Source organism: Lemur catta, chromosome 1, assembly GCF_020740605.2.
Source record: "Lemur catta isolate mLemCat1 chromosome 1, mLemCat1.pri, whole genome shotgun sequence".
Lineage (NCBI taxonomy): Eukaryota > Metazoa > Chordata > Mammalia > Primates > Lemuridae > Lemur > Lemur catta.
The window spans coordinates 118,715,128-118,734,217 of record NC_059128.1 but is presented as its reverse complement, the minus strand read 5'-3'; the positions used below and the strand labels follow the sequence as shown (position 1 = coordinate 118,734,217).

Below are 19,090 nucleotides of genomic sequence, written 5' to 3'. Positions count from 1 at the left end.
GTGATGTTTTATTGTAGTTTTTTATCCTCAAGTATTTCACATTTTTTATGTGACCATAAATGGATTTTTAAAAGGTTTTGTGTTCTGGTTGTTTGTTGCTAGTGTATATAGAAACACAGCTGACTTTTATGTATTGACCATGACCCTGCAGCAGAGCAGCACTGGGCACTTGCTTCTGAGGCTTCCCACCTCTGGGGCACAGGGGCCTCAGCTCAGCAGGTATGAATGAATTAGGATTAAAACCACCCGTTGGGTTTCCCAGCCTGAATGGGGCCCAAAAAAGTGGCAGAAGGGGTTCTTCCTGAGGAGTTGGCCCTGGCAGTGTCCACAGCCAGCCCTGGGCTCATTTAGGAGGGCACCGTGTAGTTCACTGGTATTGATTCCTGTCCTTATTTTGGAAGTTCTCCTGTGGGAGTGTTTCTCACCATCCGTGAACCCAGTTTAAAAATAAAGGTTTCATATCAGAGCAAGCTCCTGGTAGTCATGTGGGTACAAAGAATGACAACAGAGGTGATGTTGACAGTATTTGGCAAGGCACAACTGACAGAACTGCCTGGGAGTCTGGGATTTGGCTTGTTCAGTAGGTTCAGCCTCTGGACGTCTGACGTCACAAATCAGAAGTGGGAGTCCTGGGGCCACTCTGTCTGTGAACTTGGGAGAGTGCCTGAACATTCTTGAGCCTTAGTTCTTCTGTCTGTAAGACAGGCAGCCCCTTCTTCCCTGGACATCGTGAGCCCCATGAAGATGACCTCTGGGGTAGGAGGTGAAGTCACCTCCATTGGGGGTGGGGGAGGTGTAGCCCACAAGTTCCCTGGGCACATCTTGCCCTCATCTTTCTTGAGGGAAAACTCAGTACTGCCTGGAATGGTGGGTGGTTTCCCTGGGGTCTGTGCCAGAAAATGTGGTGGTGAAGAGGTCATGTTTGAAGAGCGAGACCTGGGTGAGCCCTGGGCTCCACCTACATATTCTGTGACCTGGGCAAGTTCCTGAATGTCAGACTCATCAGATCCCTTAGAGGGCATGATCCAGTACCCACCCCTAAGGTGATCTTGGGGATTCAAAGAGATGCTGTGTTTGAACAGATTACCTGGAACATGCTACTAACTAAGCACCTATTAAATGTTAGGTATTAGTATTTCTGTTTTTAATGTCATTAATACTCATAAAAACTTGGAACCATTTATCTGTGTGTTCAGTATATGAAAGATAAAAATAATTGTAGGCTGGGTGAGGTGGTAGTCCCAGCATTTTGGGAGGCTGAGGCAGGAGGATGGCTTGAGGCCAGGAGTTCGAGACCAGCCTGGGCAACATAGTGAGACCCTGTTTCTACAAACAACAAAAAACCCAATTTGCCGGACGTGGGGGCACATGCCTGTAGACCTTGCCACTTGGGAGGCTCAGGTGGGAGGATTGCTTGAGCCCAGGAGTTCAAGGTTATAGTGAGCTATAATTGTGCCACTTCACTCCAGTCTGGGTGAGGCTCTTAAAAAAATAATAATAATTTATTTCAGCATGGGGCTGCTTAATGCCTTCATGTGTTTGTCGATATTGGTGAAGTCAGTGTCTGGAATCTTGGCGTTTATTGGTTAGCACCGTATCAGTTCATACAGAGACTGGTAGAAATTTATTTTCTCCACTTGTCCCTGTTGTGGAAAGTAGCAGGGGCAAAGCTCTGGTGGAAATGTGAAATTTTGCTATGTAATTTTAGGGGTCAGAGACATTTAAAACTGCCAGTATGTTCCAGAAAGCTTCCTTGGAAACTCAGTATTTCCTTCTCTGTCCTTAACTTTTAGGTTGGTCAGCACGTTGATGCAAGTTGCCTTTTGACATTGCTGCAGCCATGGCCGACTGGTAGGACCAGCATCCTATACCCCAAAGCCAGGTGAGTGTTTGGGGTCTGGTATCTGTGGAATGAAGGCTCTGACTCGTCCAGTGGGCCTCTGTCAGCTCCTTGGACGCTTTAAACTGAGTACCACTTCAGAATTTGACAGCCACCTCCTAGAGAAGATGGAGGGAGGCAGGTCCCCCTGGGATTGCTGGCAATGCCATCTTTGTAGGGCTGCCTCGGCCCTTCCCCTTGAGTCTCAGGGGTAAACAAATCATTCTTATTGGCCACTCATTTGAAAAGCCCAGGCCTAAATAGGATGAGTTCATCCTCTGTGAGGATCAGAGGCAGAGGATAATCCTGGCTGGGTGGCCTTTGCCCTATGGCCGTTCTCATGATTTCCCAACACTGACCTACATGGTTAGAATTTTTCCTTAATCACTGCACAGTGTGGGCCCCTGCAGTGGTGCTTGGAGCTGGTTGCCCTTACCCTGCCCCAGGCCTCATAGGGAGGAAGCTGAGCGGGTGCAGAGCTCTCAAGTGGAGACTCTGCGAATGGCTGTCTGAACTCAGTAGGGCATTGTGAGATTCTCTTTGCTACCATCAGGGGCCAGTCAGCAACATTTTGGTCCTGGAGAAGAATGTAGAACTGAGAGATGTCTTAGAACTCGGAGGCAGCTTGGAGACCTCCTGGGTCAACTGCTTCCTTTTACAGACTGAGACATGCGCAGGCCAGAGTTGGCAGGTGACTTTCTGAGGGGTATATCCCCCATCTAACAGCATCTCACTGACTGCATGGTGTGAGATTTAGCCACTTTGACTTGCCCACTGTGCTGAGTGTGGCAAGAAAATGTGGACATGGTCAAGTGATTCTGGTGTCAGGAAAACATTTCCACAATGTCTTCCTAACAAAACCAAACTTCCCTGGTGCTTAAAAAAATCTTAAAAAAAAAAAAAAAAAAAAAAATTGAGATGTAATTTGCATACCATACAATTCACCCATGTTAAGTGTACAATTCAGTGTTTTTTTTTTAATGTCCAAGAGTTGTACAATTGTACCACTATTTAATTCCAGAACGTTTTATTCACCCTAAAAGGAAACACTATACCCATTGGCAGTCACTCCCCCTACCCCCCAATACCACCCCAGCCCTGACAACCAATGATCTGCTTTGTTTCTCTGTGGAATTGCCTGGACTTTTCATATCAATAGAGTCCTCCACTGTGTGGCCCTGTGTGTCTGGCTGCTTTCACTCAGCATCATGTTTTTGAAGTTAATTGTGTTATAGTATGTGTCAGTGTTTCATTCTTTTTTATGGCTGAATAATACTCCATTGTGTAGATATAAATTTTGTTCGTTCATCCATTGATGGACATTTGGGTTGTTTATACTTTTGGGTTATTGTGAATGGTGCTGCTTTTAACATTCATGTACAAGTTTTTGTTTGAATACCTATATTTCATTCTTTTTTTTTTGAGACAGAGTCTTGCTCTGTTGCCTGGGCTAGAGTGCCATGGCGTCAGCCTAGTTCACAGCAACCTCAAACTCCTGGGCTTGAGCAATCCTTCTGCCTCAGCCTCCTGAGTAGCTGGGACTACAGGCATGCGCCACCATGCCCGGCTAATTTTTTCTATATATTTTTAGCTGTCCGGCTAATTTTTTTCTATTTTTAGTAGAGATGGGGTCTTGCTCTTGCTCAGGCTGGTCTCAAACTCCTGACCTCGAGCAATCCTCCCACCTCAGCCTCCCAGAATGCTCGGATTACAGGTGTGAGCCACCACGCCCGGCCTATTTCATTCTTTTAGATATATACCTAGTAGTGTATACCACACTCAGCACAGGATCAGATGATAACTCTGTGTTAAAATTATTTTAGGAACCACCAGATTGCTATCCATGGCTTCTGCATAATTTTGCTTCCCCTAACCCTGCAGGGGGCTCCCAGAGCTCCTTGGAGACAAGGTCGGACTCAGTCTGTGCCAGTTTCCTAGAGATAGTTGAAGATTGTCAGTGTTAACAGGGCTCGTTACCTACTGCTGGTGCCAGCATACCGTCACTACCATTTGGGGGTGTTGGGCATTGCCAGAGACAGAGCGGAGGACTGGGGGAGTCCCCGAAGCCATGTGCTCTCATATTGTTTGTGTCTTAAAGCTCACCTTTGTTGAGGTCGTCCCTTGTCATGCAGCCCATGGCATTGTCTGAGGGCAATGGGGCTGACTTGGGGTTCTCCCAGGTCCCAGGCTGGGCGTCCTGCCTCTACCTGGCCCTTTTTTAACTCAGAAGCACATGATCTGGGCAGTAAGCATTGTTGAATGATCAAACGGAGGAAACCCTCCTCTTCCCTGTCACCAGCCAGCGGGGAAGACACAGCTGTAGCATTACAAGCAGTCAGTTTGGGAGTTCAGAAGGGAATTTCCAGAGGCCATCCCAGGTTTTCCTTTGGGCCCATCCTCGAAGGGACTTGATGGGAAAGGACAGTCTGTGAACAGTCGGGGCACAGGATGTTCAGTGGTCAAAGGAGCAGAAGCTACCTTTGAGTAATTATTTCTTCAAGACTTATAAATGTGTCAGCTTGTGCACTTTGTGTTGTGGTATGTAAGTCAGCCCAACATGTTGATTGATACTAGGTTTTCTCCACAGAATGCAAGATTGGCCTACTCTTGGTGTGTGTCCTGCTCAGCACTAACCCATACTTGCAAATTTCAGCTATGGGCCCTGCTTGTAGTCTCCTGAGATCTCCCCATTCCTGCCACCCAGGAGCCAGTGGGCACAAAGCAAGGAGCAGGGCTGGAGGAGGGCTGGCCCCCAGCATGCCCAGCAGCTCCCTCTCATCCCCTACTTGTGCCCCTTTATTCCTTTTTATGGCCAAATAATATTCCATTGATTGAATAATATACCACACTTTGTACATTCATCCATTGATGGACATTTGGATTTCTATTTTTTAGCTGTTGTGAATAACCCTTTTAACCTTCAGCTGCACGTTTTTGTTTGAATACCTGTATTTAATACTTTTGGGTCTATGCTTAAGAGTGGGATTGCTGGATCATATGGTAATTCTATGTTTACCTTTTTGAGGAACTGCCAGACTGTTTTTCATGTCACTGTACCATTTTACACTCCTCCCAGCAAGGCATGAGGGTTCTGATGATTCTAGCCATCCCAGTGAGTGTGAAGTGGTACTTCACTGTGGTTTGATTTGCATTTCCCTAATGACTAATGATACTGGATATCTTGTCATGTGCTTATTAGCCATTTGTCTCTCTTTGGAGAAATGTCTATTCAAGTCCTTTGCCCATTTTTGAATTGGATTTCATGTCTTTTTGTTGTTGAGCTGTGAGAATTCTTTATGTATTCTTTGTATGTTCTGGACCCTTATCAGGTGTATGATTTGCTGATATTTTTCCCTATTCTTTGGGTGGTTTTTTCACTCTTTTTTCATGCACAAAAGATTTTAGTTTTGATGCAATCCAAATTACCCTTTTTTGTGCTTCTGGTTTTGTATCTAAGAATCTGTTGCCAAATCCAAGGTCATGACGTTTTACCCCTGTGTTTTCTTCTAAGAGTTTTGTAGATTTAGCTCTTAATATTTGGGTCTTTGATCCATTTTGAGTTAATTTCCATACATGATGTGAGGCAAGGGTAGTCTTTGATCATTATCTTTTCTTTTGGCATAAAGACATTTTGGCTTATTTAACCAGGAAGACATTTTGGCTTATTTAACATTTTGATGGGAGGATGATAACTGGGAGTTCTGAAAGCACTTTTTAAATTTTTTAAGTTATTTATTTATTATTTTTTTTGAGACAGAGTTTCACTCTGTTGCCCTGAGTAGAGTGCCATGGCGTCAGCCTAGCTCACAGCAACCTCACACTCCTGGACTTGAGATCCTCCTGCCTCAGCCTCCCAAGTAGCAGGGACTACAGGCATGTGCCACGCCACCTGGCTCATTTTTCTATTTTTAGTAGAGACGGGGTCTTGCTCTTGCGCAAGCTGGTCTCAAACTCTTGAGCTCAAGCGATCCTCCCACGTTGGCCTCCCAGAGTCCTGGGATGACAGGCCTGAGCCACTGCTCCTGGCCTGAAAGTGCCTTTTAAAATCTGTTTAACAAATGTGTATTGAGGGCCTCTTCTGTGCTAAGCGTTGTGTGTCCATGAGCTCTTGGATGGTAGTGCTGAACAAAGAGGTGTCCCCTGTTCTTTTGGGGGTGGGAGCAGGCAAAGGTATGAGTAAATAGAATGTCAAGAGGTGATTAAGCAGGAAGGGGGTAGAGACCCACTGAAGGGCATGTGTGGATGGGAGATACAAGTGTCTTTGTTCCTATCAGCATCGACCTGGGGAGGAGCCCTCAAGGCAGGGGAGCAGAGGTGCAAAGACCCTGAGATGGGAGAGAGAGTGGCCGGAGCTGAGAGAACGGGGTGGGGGTGGAGTGGGGGTGGCTGGAGATGGGGTCAGAGAGCCCACCTCCTAACCAGGGCAAGGGCTTTCCTTCCGCCTTATTAGGTAGCATATTTTGCCAAAGGAGCACTGATGGGAGTTCCTATCTGTTGTGTACACCTCATGAGACAGCTTAGCTCAGCTGTCACCCAGAGGTTGCTGCAGATATAGCTGTCTGTCTGTACCCAGGACTCCCATCCTCACCCTTGGGGGAAGATTTCTGTTTACAGGGTGGAGGGTAGAAATAGGATTCCTGTCCCAGCTCTTACAGCTGTGCGGGACGTACTGTGAGGACTGTGGGTAGGCCCACAGGCTCCGCTGAGACCAGAAACTAACTTTCGTGTTAGCAGTAGGTCTCCTTGCTTGCTGGCTGTGATCCTCTCCACAGCTCTGTGATGCTGCGGGATGCTTGTAGGGAGGAGCTTGATGAAGGGAGTGTGGGCAGGGCCTCCAGCCCACGTCACCACATTTGCTGGGTGCCCTGATGAAAATGGCAAGAGATGAATACTCAGTTTCCTCAGTTTCCACTCATTGTTTCCTTCCAGGAACAGAGAAGGCTTTTCTGGTCCTTACTGGAATTTTCTTTGCAAAACCTCCCTGCCATTTCCAGCCACAGGCCTTGATGTAGCTGGTGGTCAGGGCTGCAGCTCTGCCCAGCCTGGCCCTGAGATAGTGTGGCCCTTGAAGGGTTAAGGCCTCCCATTTTGTGAAGTGACGCCTGATGGGCATGTAGCAGATGGCATGGAGATGGCAGGCATAACCCTTTGTAGGCTCACGGCCCAGGAGGCAGCTGGGAGGGGACAGAGGGCCGGTCCCTTCCCATGGGAGGGGAGTGTGGTCAGCCAGCCCTCATAGTGACGTCCCACAGCCGGGGCTCTGGTCACTGCTTATCTGTGGAGGTTTAAGACTGCTCAGGTTCCCCTTCACAGGCAGCACCTTTGTTTCTGTGTTGTGTACCTTTCGTGGAGTATCTGTTTCTTTCTCTGGAGCTGCAGGGTTGGGCTTGGGCACAGGCCCCAGCTGATGGGTGACATTGGGTGCTGAGCACTTCTGAGATGTCACACACAGAAGCCAAGGCCTAATCTCCAGCATGGGCCCCAGGAGCTATCGATAGAGTTTTAAAGACACTTATGCGCCACTTGTCCTTCTCATGAACCTGTTGTCTAGTTTAGGTGCACTTTTTCTTATTGTTCGGTACAACTTGGAGACGAAGGCAGGCTTTCATCTCATGTTACTGGGAATGGAGGCCACGGCGGTGATGTGCAGAGAGAGTTAATTGGGATCCTTGCAGGGCCTTTGCATGGACTGTGTGTGGTCAGCGTTATTTGTTCCCACTTTTCAGAAGTTTTCAGGCAATTGGTAGTATCTAGGGGAAGATAACAGCACAATCCTTTCCCCATCTTCCCTGATGGGAATTCTGCTTCTCCAGTTATTTTTGGTCTGTTTGTTTGTTTGTTTTCCCCAGATGACTCTGGGGAGAGAGGTTGAGGTCTGGGGACCTGGCTGTCCCAGGCCTGGCCCTGCATGTCCCTATGGGTGAGTCTGAGCGGCGGAGCACACCATCTAGCTGGCAGTTACTGGGAGCATCGACCTGTGTATTTTCTAGAGATCACTTGTCCCCAAAACTGCTTTGTTCAGCACACAGTGCTGGAGTGAGATGCTATTAGGGCTGCTCTTTACTGCACAGGCTCAGATGTGACTTGGGTTTAGGAATTTGCAAACCATCAGTTTTTCGAAGTTTTATGTATTTACTTATTGAGATGGGTCTTGCTGTGTTGCCCAGGCTGTCCTTGAACTCTTAGCCGCAAGAGATCCTCCTGCCTCAGCCTCTCCAGTAGCAAGGTTTTATTTTTTAAATGTTGGTGGTTATTTTAGTATATTAAAGTTTCTGTGATATTTTGCTCTCTAGGTTAATTTTGTTAAAATACATGCAGAACATTATTTTGGAGCCATTGTTTACAAGTCCTCCACTTTAAAAAATCATAGTGTAAGGCCGGGCATGGTGGCTCACGCCTGTAATCCTAGCACTCTGGGAGGCCGAGGCGGGTGGATTGCTGGAGGTCAGGAGTTCAAGACCAGCCTGAGCAAGAGCGAGACCCTGTCTCTACTAAAAATAGAAAGAAATTACATGGCCAACTAAAAATCTATATAGAAAAAATTAGCCGGGCATAGTGGCGCATGCCTGTAGTCCCAGCTACTCGGGAGGCTGAGGCAATAGGATCGCTTAAGCCGAGGAGTCTGAGGTTGCTGTGAGCTAGGCTGACGCCACGGCACTCATTCTAGCCTGGGCAACAAAGCAAGACTCTGTCTCAAAAAAAAAAAAAAAAAAAAATCATAGTGTAAATATGTGTTTTATTTTTAAATGGGAAAGCCAGAGGTGCCTTTCTTTTTATACTCCTTTCATTCTTAATAACTTGCATCTCTGGAACCAAGGATTGAAGATGCATGTCTTAGATGACTGTCTTGGTCTGACTTTGCCTCAGATTCTCCCCACTATTTGGTCATAGGAACGAGCTTGTGTTGAGTGGATCATTAGCATTTCAGGTGGAGCACCTCGCCACTCAGCAGTGCAGTACAGGGCCACACCTGGGTTGTCACACTTGCTCTGTAAGGAGGAGGCAGTCGGTATGCTCCTGAGCAGAACCTCCCCCCTGACTCCTGCATCTGAGCGTGGCACATGTAAGTAGCATCTATTCCTGGAAAGATTAAGTAGGGAACACCTTCAAGGGCTGTTGGCACCACGCTTCTGGGAATGCCAGTGCCAGCATTTATGTATTTGGTGGCTTGAGGGGAGGCACTTCGTTTAAATTGTGTGTGTGCTCATGTCTTTTAGTTGTGTGTTCTGTGCCGTTTGATGGCTCTCAGTGCTCCTTCCCTCTGTCCTTTGGGACCCTGTTAAAGGTTCCAGCCTCCTCACTCTCACAGGCTGGGAGGCTGTCAGGATCCACTCCCCTTCACCCCAGGCCTGTTCTTCAATATATTCAACTGAATACAAGTGTCCCCTCTGTACCAGAACGCTTTTCCAGCTGCATTTAAAAGACATCTGTCAAAAGTTTGAATCTCCTTTTATTTGGCTTCATCTACTTTTCTTGGAGACAAGTTTTCACACTCGTTTATTTCTGCAATGTCACCTTTTCTGCTACCATTTCTTCATCCCTCTTGCATCTCTTGAAATCCAGATTCTAGCCTAGGGGTCCTGCTCAAATAAAGCATTTCTGGATTCTTCCTCTCTTCCTTTGGACCTGCATGGTGGACTCCTTTTCCACTACTGGCTTGTAATCAGATAGTGATTTGCACACACGTCTCCCAACCCTCGCTGGGTCTGTGCTCCCAGGATGGCTGGGACTGAGCTGCCCCTCCCCTGTCTGTACTTCATAAAGAAGGCGCCCCAGGGTCACCAGCCCCTAGGATGTCACCGTAGAGCACAGGGTGCGTCTTTGTTGTTGGGGATGGCCTAATTGAGAGCCTGTGGGGCCAGGCGTGCTGTGAACTAGAAGGGGTGTCCCAGGCACTGATCAGGCTCCTTGTGCTGCGGAAGTTCCCTTCAGAGTTCGTGTGTTGTTCAGATGAGCAACAGTAAACAGCAGTCAGTTCTTTTAGCTTCGCTGGAAGCTGAAATCACTATGTGTCTTTGGCATGAAGTAGTAGTGACAAGGAAGGTTGCGGTGCCGGTGATTTGAGAACATTCCGCTGCTCCAAACGGGTGAGAAATCACTGGGCCACAGGAGTGCGGGTTGAAGTGGAGGGAGGTGGGTGGGAATCTGCGCAGTTCGCAGGGGTATGGGGCTTCCTCACAAGCTTCTGAGTTGGTGATTCTGGCCCTTGTGTCTGATCTCATTACCGTACTTCGTGGTTTTCCTTATTCTTGAGACTGGTGGATCAGTAGCTGTGCCAACACTGATAGCTGATGGGAACTGCTGTTCTTTTGCTCAGAATCGAACACAGAACAAAGACTTCCTGAGATAACTGGGCAAGATTTGGAAGTGGCAGGAGGGCATGAAAACTGTGTGCATGCATGTGTATGAGTGTTGTGCAAGATTGCTCTGTGTGTAACTAGCTCGGTGTGCTATGGCTTTAGGGGGCAGGAAGGTATCTGTTTGTCTGCTTTGTGTTCCTTGTCCCCTTCCCTCTCTTCTTGCTGCCCTCAGCTTCCCTGGAACCCACAGCCCGGGCCAGGCCGAGAGCTTGCCGCTCAGGCACCGAGAGCCTTGCTGTGGCCATCAGAGGCTGGCCGTGAGACTCCCCATCTTGTGAGAAGCCTTTGAAAGAGTGACTGCATTTCTTCAGTAGTACAAAAGAATTTTTTGGTCACGTCTCTTATTTTTATAAAGTGCTTGTCCACCTGATGGGCTATGTAGGCCTCTCAACACCGGGCAGAAGGATCAGAAAACCCATATCCAGTCCCCAAGTCCAGGGAGCCACAGTGTGGGCTGGATAGGATGCAGGTCACCACCAGGCTGGGGGTGAAGTGATGTGCAGGATTGAAGGTCCAGGGTGCTGGGATGCCCCAGGCAAGTCCTGGTGCAGCCCCACCCCCATTCCCACCCCAGGCTGGGGTTGGGCTGTGGCGCCACTGTGGCACTGAAGCTGTAGGCAAAGTGCACCACATGCAGATCTTTAGCCCCCTACAGTGACTTTGTTCCAGGACCTTGATACATTCTGTGGGATAGGACATGGTGCAGGGTGCCTGCCTGCCCTGCAGTGGGATATTCGTGTGTAGGGCAGAGCAGGGGAGAGGGGGACGGGTGGACCCGATCCTCCTGGATGCTACCCCCACAGCTGGGTAAAGCGTCCTTCTCAGGGGTTCATTGGCACAGACAACTGATTCTCCCTCAGCCTTCAAGGGCAAAGGCCAGTCCTGGTTACCTGGGGAACCCATGCCCTGAGGCTGCCTTCCTGCCACAAGGCATCCCTGGGGCCCCCAGGCCTCTGTCAACTAGTAGTAGTGTGCTTGGATCACACTTTGCACCCCAGCTGAAACATCCTGCTTTCAGTGAGGCTGGGCTCTGAGCCCCTCAGGTCCTTGTCAGCCCCAGTGCATTTCCTTAGGGCTTTGCTCTGATGCTCAGGCATCTGGGCTGAGGAAGTGCTTGTTTCTCTAAGTGGGTTAAAGTTTCATCCACTGCAGTAATTGAGTTTATAAGCATGTAATTTCCTTCTATGAGGGACCTATTTATCTTGAGAGTTCTAAGTGTGGACTTTTAGGACAATTTAAAATTGACCCTGCAGTGATCTGTCTTATTTGCACTTGGCCCTTTTTGAAACTAGATTTATTCTGACTTGTCAAAAGAGTTAACTCGAGTCCTGGCCTTGGATTGAATTTACACATTCTAGTCCCGTTTTTGAAACCCACTTTTCTCTGTAGTCAATTCTGCTATAAGGCTTGTTTTGGAAAAGGTTTGTTCCAATACTATTGATGTATTAGGGAACAGTTGGAACATAACACAAATATTGCACTTGGTCATCTGTGGTTTTATCCAGGAGAAACACCAGGCTAGGAGTTGGAAAACAATGGCCCACAGACTGGTGGCTTGTTTTGGTCAATAAAGTTTTACTGGTACACATCCACACCCATTCAAGTATGTATAGTTGGCTCTCCATATCCTTGGATTCCACCAACCATGGGTCAAAAATTTTTGGAGGGGCCGGGCGCAGTGGCTCACACCTGTAATCCTAGCACTCTGGAAGGTCGAGGTGGGAGGATTGCTTGAGCTTAGGAGTTCGAGACCAGCCTGGGCAAGAGCGAGACTCCGTCTCTACTAAAAATAGAAAGAAATTAGCCGATTAAAAATAGAAAAAAAATTAGCCGGGCATGGTGGCGTGTGCCTGTAGTCCCAGCTACCCAGGAGGCTGAGGCAGGAGGATTGCTTGAGCCCAGGAGTTTGAGGTTGCTGTGAGCTAGGCTGATGCCATGGCACTCTTGCCCGGGGAATAGAGTGAGACTCTGTCTCAAAAAAAAAAAAAAAAAAAAAAAATATTTGGAGGGTCAGACAAGGACAATACTACTAAAAATATATTTGGGGGGATACAATAAAAAATACCAATGTAACAATATAAAAGAATACAAATAAAATTACAGTATAAGAAATATTTATATAGCATTTACATTGTATTATTAGGTATTATAAGTAATCTAGAGGTGATTGAATGTATATGGGAGGCTGTGCAGAGGTTATATGCAAATACCATGCCATTTTATATTAGAGCTTCTGAAGATTTTGGTGTCGGTGGGGCTGTCATGGAACTAAGCCCCTGAGGATACAGACGAACACCTGTACTATCAGAACTACAGGGCCGGAGGGCCCGCAGAGCCAGAAATATTTACTGTGTATTCTTTTAAGAAAAAGTTTGCCCACTCCTACACTAGGTGAATCCAGAAAACTGTTCCCAGCTTAGCAGAGCACCTACCCGTATATAAAATCAAAACGCCCACACCTCAGACATGCACCAAGCCCCCTAGGGGCCTCGCACATTATGGGCCACACCCATCCCCTTCTGGGGTCAGACAGCCTCTTTCCAGCACTTCAGGCTAACTTGGAAACCGCAGCCCACCCACACCCACAGTGAACATCAGGGCTTCTCCCTGGTGAGGGGTCCATCTTTATTATGTCACAGGTGAGGTTTTGGAGTTTTGTGCCCCCAACACCATTATTCCCATAAGCCCTGTGTTTATATTACATGATTTTGCACTCCGCAGTGGTTTTTAGAAATGCTGCGTATGTTGTGCTACAGCAGAATTTTCTGTACTTTGAAAGCAAACAACCAAAAGGTGTGGTCTTGCTCACGACACTCAGTAAAGTTGTAATCATTTCATATCTCATTCAGACTCCGTGGGGCAAGAGCTTAAGGTAAGTCCAAATTGCCACTGGTGAGGTGCTCCCAGTGTCCTTTGGAGCCTTCAGGCCTGACTCTGGGTGCTTGAACAGGGTGTTCTGAGAGGCACCGCCTGGAGGAGCACAGCCTTTAGCTCATCGTTCCACCTGCTCGACACATGACGTGACTGTTTTGTACCACCTATGAAATGGAGGCTGATGATAGTATTCACCTAACAGGTGGTTGTGAGGATCATCCACGGTGATCCATGTTGGGTGAATGCTCAGTTGGTGTTAGGTGTTTTGCCCTTAAAAGTTAGAAGACCCCACATGTCTGGTATTAGCAAAGCAGCAATAAACTCGGGTTGGAATTTGAGGAGCCCCGTGTGGAAAGGGAGCCTGAAGTGTCTGCTCCAGTCCCTGCACTCAGAGCTTCTCTCAGTAAGACCTACATCTGCTCATGCGTCTGACGTCTATAGTGCACCTACTATGTGGCTGGCATTCTTCAAGGCTGAGGATACCCCAGGGACATTGCTGAGGTGCCCCAGCTGTCACATAGCCTAGCCTGTTACCTGGTGGGCGGTTGTGACATTTGGAGTACTCTAGTGGGGGAGAGTGGGGTGAGGGCTCATGCCTTCCAGCTGTAGGTTCTTCCCAGCCCTCCCTGTGGCTGCTTCCATAGCCCTGGGGAGGGCGAGTCTTATATTCAGTCCAAACCATCTGAGGATGGCTGTTGCTTCCTCCTCCTCACCCTGTATGTACGTATATGTCGCTTGAGCCCCACCATGTGTTTGTTCCTCCAGGTGAAAACAAGCAATTTAAATGTGATTAACTAAAGGACTTTTTGGACCATATAATGGAGGGTACTTCAGTGGGCAAGCTTGTCAGAGTGACAAGGTAGGCAGAGAAGTAGTGGACATGGGTTCTAGGCCCAGCCCAGACACCTTTGGATTTCCTCCACCTTGTAGTGTGACACACAGCTGTCTCCAGCTCTCAGAGGCTCTTGGTGAGTGGCAGCTGTCACTCTAGTGTGTGTGAGGTACTCGGCCTCAGCCAGCATGCGCCTCCCCACTGCTGGTCCTGTCTTAGGACTACTACAGGGAAAGGGTTGCTCAGTCTGGGGCCTTTGAAGGCTCAGGGAGCTCCTAGCTGGGTGGCTGGGCTAGGGGCCCATCCTGATGACGTGTGTGAGAAAAAATGCCTGTTGTATCTTTACTTTTTAGACCACTGAGGGTTAAGACCCCCAGCTTCAGTCACTGAGTAGTAAAACTTTTGTTCTCCTTTTGAGAAAGCCTTTAGCACAGGATTCACCATGGCCTCCCTTTTCTTGGCCTGAGACCCTCCCCACTCAGAGGCCTAGTCCATGCAGCTCTCTACCTGGAACACCTCTCCTGATTCCTGTTCCCACCTTGGGCTCAGGCTAGGTGGTGCTGTAGCAGTCCCTACACCTTCCAGAAAGTCCAGGCAGTAGCAGGAGTTTTTCAGTGAAAGCACTTTACTTGTTTGCTCCCCTTTGCCCTGCAGGACAACCCCAGGAATCACACACTTTGTGAGGGCAATTTACAAACATGTAGGCTTAACTCAGTGGCACATGCAAAGCCCATACTGTTTGTTCCTCATTGAACATGAAAGTGGATGGGAAAGAGAAGTTTCTGCCATTGAAGAGTTTAGGACCGAGCAGGAGGAGAGACGAAGCTGCTGAGTGGTGTGGGTGCTGTTGCTGTGGACCCCATCCAAGTCCTGGTGAGGGACGCTGTGACCTGGCAGTCACTTGGGGCGGTTGGTGGCCCAGTTAGAAGGCAGGGTGTCACAATAAGCTGAGGGGTTTGGGTTTACTGCTTAGAGTTTGAGAGTCTATTATGTGGCACAGAAGGTGGATTTTAAGCTGCCACAGATGTATTCGATCAATACCGTGGAACACTCAGTGGCATCCACTCTCATCTGCTGAAGGTTCTATGTTTGTTTTGCATCCTCAGTTCTACCTGTGGGAGGAGATGGCCTCTTTCCTCTGCCTTGTTGCCCTGGGGAGCCTCCTTCCTCCCCACCTGGACACCCCGTGCCCGCTATCCCCACCCCCTCCACCTTTTGGCACACACTTGTCCTTTCAGTTCTCACCCTTAGCAGGTGGGGCTGTTATTTTATCTAGGTTTATTTTTTTAATCTTTGTTTTCTTTGAGTATAAGACTGATAGTCACGGCTAAAAGAAAGACTTTAAACAATACAGACGTGTTTACTACAGTAAGTGAAAGTATCTTAATCGTCTTCAGAGGTGACTACTACTGCTTTTGGTCCAGTTCCTTTCAGTTTTGATTTTAGTAAAATTTCTTTTGGTTTTTTTCCCTGTAGATGATAAACTCTTTTTTATTTTTTATTTTTTTGCTCCATCATCACTCCATTTCTTTTCACATAGCAGTGTCTTTGAGATAGGGTTGGGGAAACTAAGGCTCAGAGATTGATTGACAAGCTTCCCCTGGCCAGTCAGTGAGTGCGTGACAGAGCTGAGGCTCAGTCTATGTTCTCCACTGTCTGCTTTGGAGTTTGACTACTTGGATCATCTTTCTGCCTACCAAGTTAAATCACATCCCTTGTATCTGGCCTAATGAGGTTTGAAGTTTGAAAGTTGAGAGCTGGCGTTTTTGGTGTGGGTTCCTTCTGGAATGAGTCCCAGCTGCTCTGTTCAACGGTGTGTGTCAGGGAGTGGCTCACACCACAGTCCTGAGCAGATCCAGGTGTCTGTTCTGCATGGGAAGTTGTGTTCCTGTCAGGCAGGAGCTGCCAGCACCAAAACTTGGCTTAGTCATTCTCTGCCTGACTCCTCCCCAGGCGCTCCTGGGCCACATCGAGATACCTGGGTTTGACTCTTAAGGAGGTGGGGGAGCCGCTGGAGGAGGGTACGGATCAGGGACATGGCTTCAGAAGCATCTTGGGTCTGGGAAGGAGGTGAGGGTGGCCTTGGAGAGAGGTGACACAGCCCCCAGCCTTGGGACCACCGGGATGCAGAAACCCATCTCCACTGTGCATCTGGAGGGTGGGGCCATGGGGATGCTCTGGAGGTGGGTGCCTGGCTGCAGGCCCGATGGAGCTGCCTGCTCATGCGTGGGCCTTGTGTGTCTTGAATGTTGGGCTGGCTCCTAGACCTTGTTGCCTGACTCAGAGCTGGTTGCTTCATAGGCCCTTCTTCCTTCCTGATAGGAAGAGGTGCTCATGCCACCTGAGGACAGCGGCTGTCCCGAGGTACAGGGCTTCATGCTCCTCAGCATCCCCACGTGGGGCTTATAGATGCCTCCCACTCATGTCCAAACTGTACACTTGACCTTCCTCCCCCAAATATGCTCCTTCCCCATCTCAGAAAAGTCATTTCCCGCTTTGCAGTTGCTTGGACAAAAACAAAGCAACCCTCTCTCCAAAGTGCCCATATCTCCCCACTGCTCTGTCCCCTTCCGGGGTCTGAGCCACACGATATGAACCACTCCTCAGTGCCCCCCTCCCTCGCTCTTCTGCCCTGGGTGTCCTCCAGCCAGATGATCTTTTAGAACATGTTGCATTCCTCCCCTCTGGCCCAGACCTTTGTGCTCCCGCTCAGGTATGCCCCTCCACTTGGGGTGCGTCTCCTTCGGGACCATGTTCCGATGTTGTCCTTTCCTGCCTGGCCCTGGTTCCTCTGCACACTATGACCATCCTGTGCTTACCTTGTGCCCCACAGCACCATCACCTGACATACTCTGTCATTTCCCTTCTTTCCCAGCATGGGGATTGGTGTTCACTCTATCTTGTTCACCACTGAGTCCCCAGCCCCTCGGACAGTCTGGCCCATAGTAGAGGCTCAGTGAATTGCCCTGATTGGTTGAGGGAGGTAGGAAAACACCTTAAATCCACTGTTCAGAACATCAACCCTGTCACTTCTGTCAAGTACCTTAACCCATTTACTGCTAAGCCTCACTTTCTTCATGTCTGAAATAGTGTTACTAGTAGTATCACCACTAGTGTACTAGTGATGGCATAGTATAGATAGCATTTCAGTACGGTAGCATCAGCAGTAAGACCTCTTGGCTCTATGGTTTGTGTCTAGGTACTTAATTTCTTTTGTAATTATCAAGCAGCACTTACTGGCCTGGTGTGCCAGACCTGTGCTGGGTGCCTTCTGTTGGTCTCCCGAGCCCTCTTTAAGAATTCTGGTTCCTGCCACAGCATCGTTCAGCCTTTTGGAATTGTTTTAGAACATGTTTTCTGCCTGAGGCTCTCAGACCAGTTGGATGGCGGTATTTTACTAAAATAAAGGAGCATTTGCATCCACCCCCGAAGCCCCACTGTCAGCTTCCTGGGGCTGGTCTGGCTGAGGTGCTCAGGGAGGTCTGAGCTGTACCTATGCAGGGTCTCCAGTGTGGACAGAGCGTGCCCTTCTTGACCCCCAGCTGAGGAAGACACAGGCTGCATACCTGCCACCTGATACCCTACTCAGCCTTGCTGGTGTCCTCCAGCTGTGCAGACCTGAGGTTTGGCCTGGGGTGTTTGGCAGCGACAGAAAAGGAGGGGGCTGAGGTGGACCCGGTTCCAACCTCATGCCTTGAGCAGTGGGCAGCCCTGGTGGCCTCAGTACCTCATCTTTAAAATGGGCACACTGCTGTTGGGATTTCTGCCCAAGCAGACAGCAGCTAGCACAGGGTCCCAGCCTCCAGAAAGGGGCTCCTCTGTATGCTGGCAGTTCCTGCACAGGCCTGAGTGGAACTTCTGCAGTTGGAACTGCCTTACCCTCGTGCTCTTTTCTCTCACTGGGGATTTTGAAACAAATCCTAATTTGCCAGTCGAGGCGATTAGCCTCTTCACCTACTTTTAGGAAGTATTCTAATGCATGCCCTCACTGCTGTTTGCAGACTTCATCTGTTACACTTCCTTCTTCCTGACAGCTTTGTCCCTGGGTGCAGTGGCCACCAGCCCTTATGTGCTAGGGGCTCTGGTCCTGCCTGCCTTGAGGAGGAAAGAATCACTCCTTACCAGCACCCACCCTCCCCAGGAGCCAATGTCCTGTGATGGCTGGTGATTGGCCAGTAGCAGGCTCCAGTCAGTCTGCATGGCCGTGGAGAGGGGGCTCCAACCCCCCTCCAACTCCTTGGGTTGGAGCCCCCTGTACCCATGTGGCTGGCCCTGCCCCTTCCAGCTGTGCTTGTCCTTCCTGTGGTAGAGAAGGGGTACAGCAGGCCCCGCACCGGCACCAGTGGCCCACCTTGGGGAGGCACAGGCACTGGATAGGCAAGCACTATGAGGTTGCCTGTCCTTTCTAGGCCTGGGGTTGGCAGAGTTCCAGGCCTTTGATTTCTCAGTGAGCTGCCCTGACACTGCACACCGGGCACACACTGCCGGTGGGCCCTCTCTTGGGGACCAGCTGCCAGAATGGCCCTGAGGCCTGGGGGATGGGTCTCTGGGGCTGGAGGGAGCAGCCCTGTGGGGTCACTGAGGCCTTGCTCTGTACCCCTTTAGCCTTGGGGAGGCTTCTTATCCTTTAACAGTGACAGGGAAGTGAGGCCACTCATGCACAGCCTTGCCGATTAGGTCATCAGTTCTGCCTTATCTGTGTGGGTTGAAGTTAGCTGGGAGTACTTCATACAGGGTTTTGGGTTTACAGCCCAGGGCTTACAAGGCTGGAGGCTGCAATGGAATGGGTCCAGCCTGGCTGGAGCAGGGGTGGAGTGAGAAAGCATGAGGGGTCTGTGAGTCACAGGGAAGGGTGTAGTACGTCGGGGTGGGGTACGTTCTCCCCATCTACATGGGGACCCCTCCCCCTACAGTAGTCACCAGACCAGGCTGGGAGCTTCACCCTTAGGGGCAGAATTTCCCCTGACTCCAAGGGCCCCTCATCTGAGGTCCTGGTCTCCTCTCATCTCCTACCTAGTCATGCTCCTCCCTGCCCTGGGTCTGGGAGTGCATATACCTGCTGTCCAAGGCAGCTGCCCAAACTGCTTCCCTTGTCCAATTTCTGGACCATCTGAGGAGTTCCTGCTTGAAGGAGAGGTGTTCCAC

The 19,090-nt window shown here is 49.2% G+C and overlaps 1 protein-coding gene across 8 annotated transcripts in view; it reads left to right on the top strand.

Moving 5' to 3' along the window:
- GATAD2A (GATA zinc finger domain containing 2A) overlaps positions 1–19,090 on the top strand; it is a 96,264-nt gene that overhangs the window by 37,006 nt on the left and 40,168 nt on the right. For all 8 annotated transcript variants that reach the window (XM_045551643.1, XM_045551665.1, XM_045551661.1 and 5 more), the window contains exon 2: positions 1,794–1,882. The gene's annotated coding sequence lies outside the window, so the exon portion shown is untranslated. The remainder of the gene's footprint in view (positions 1–1,793; positions 1,883–19,090) is intronic.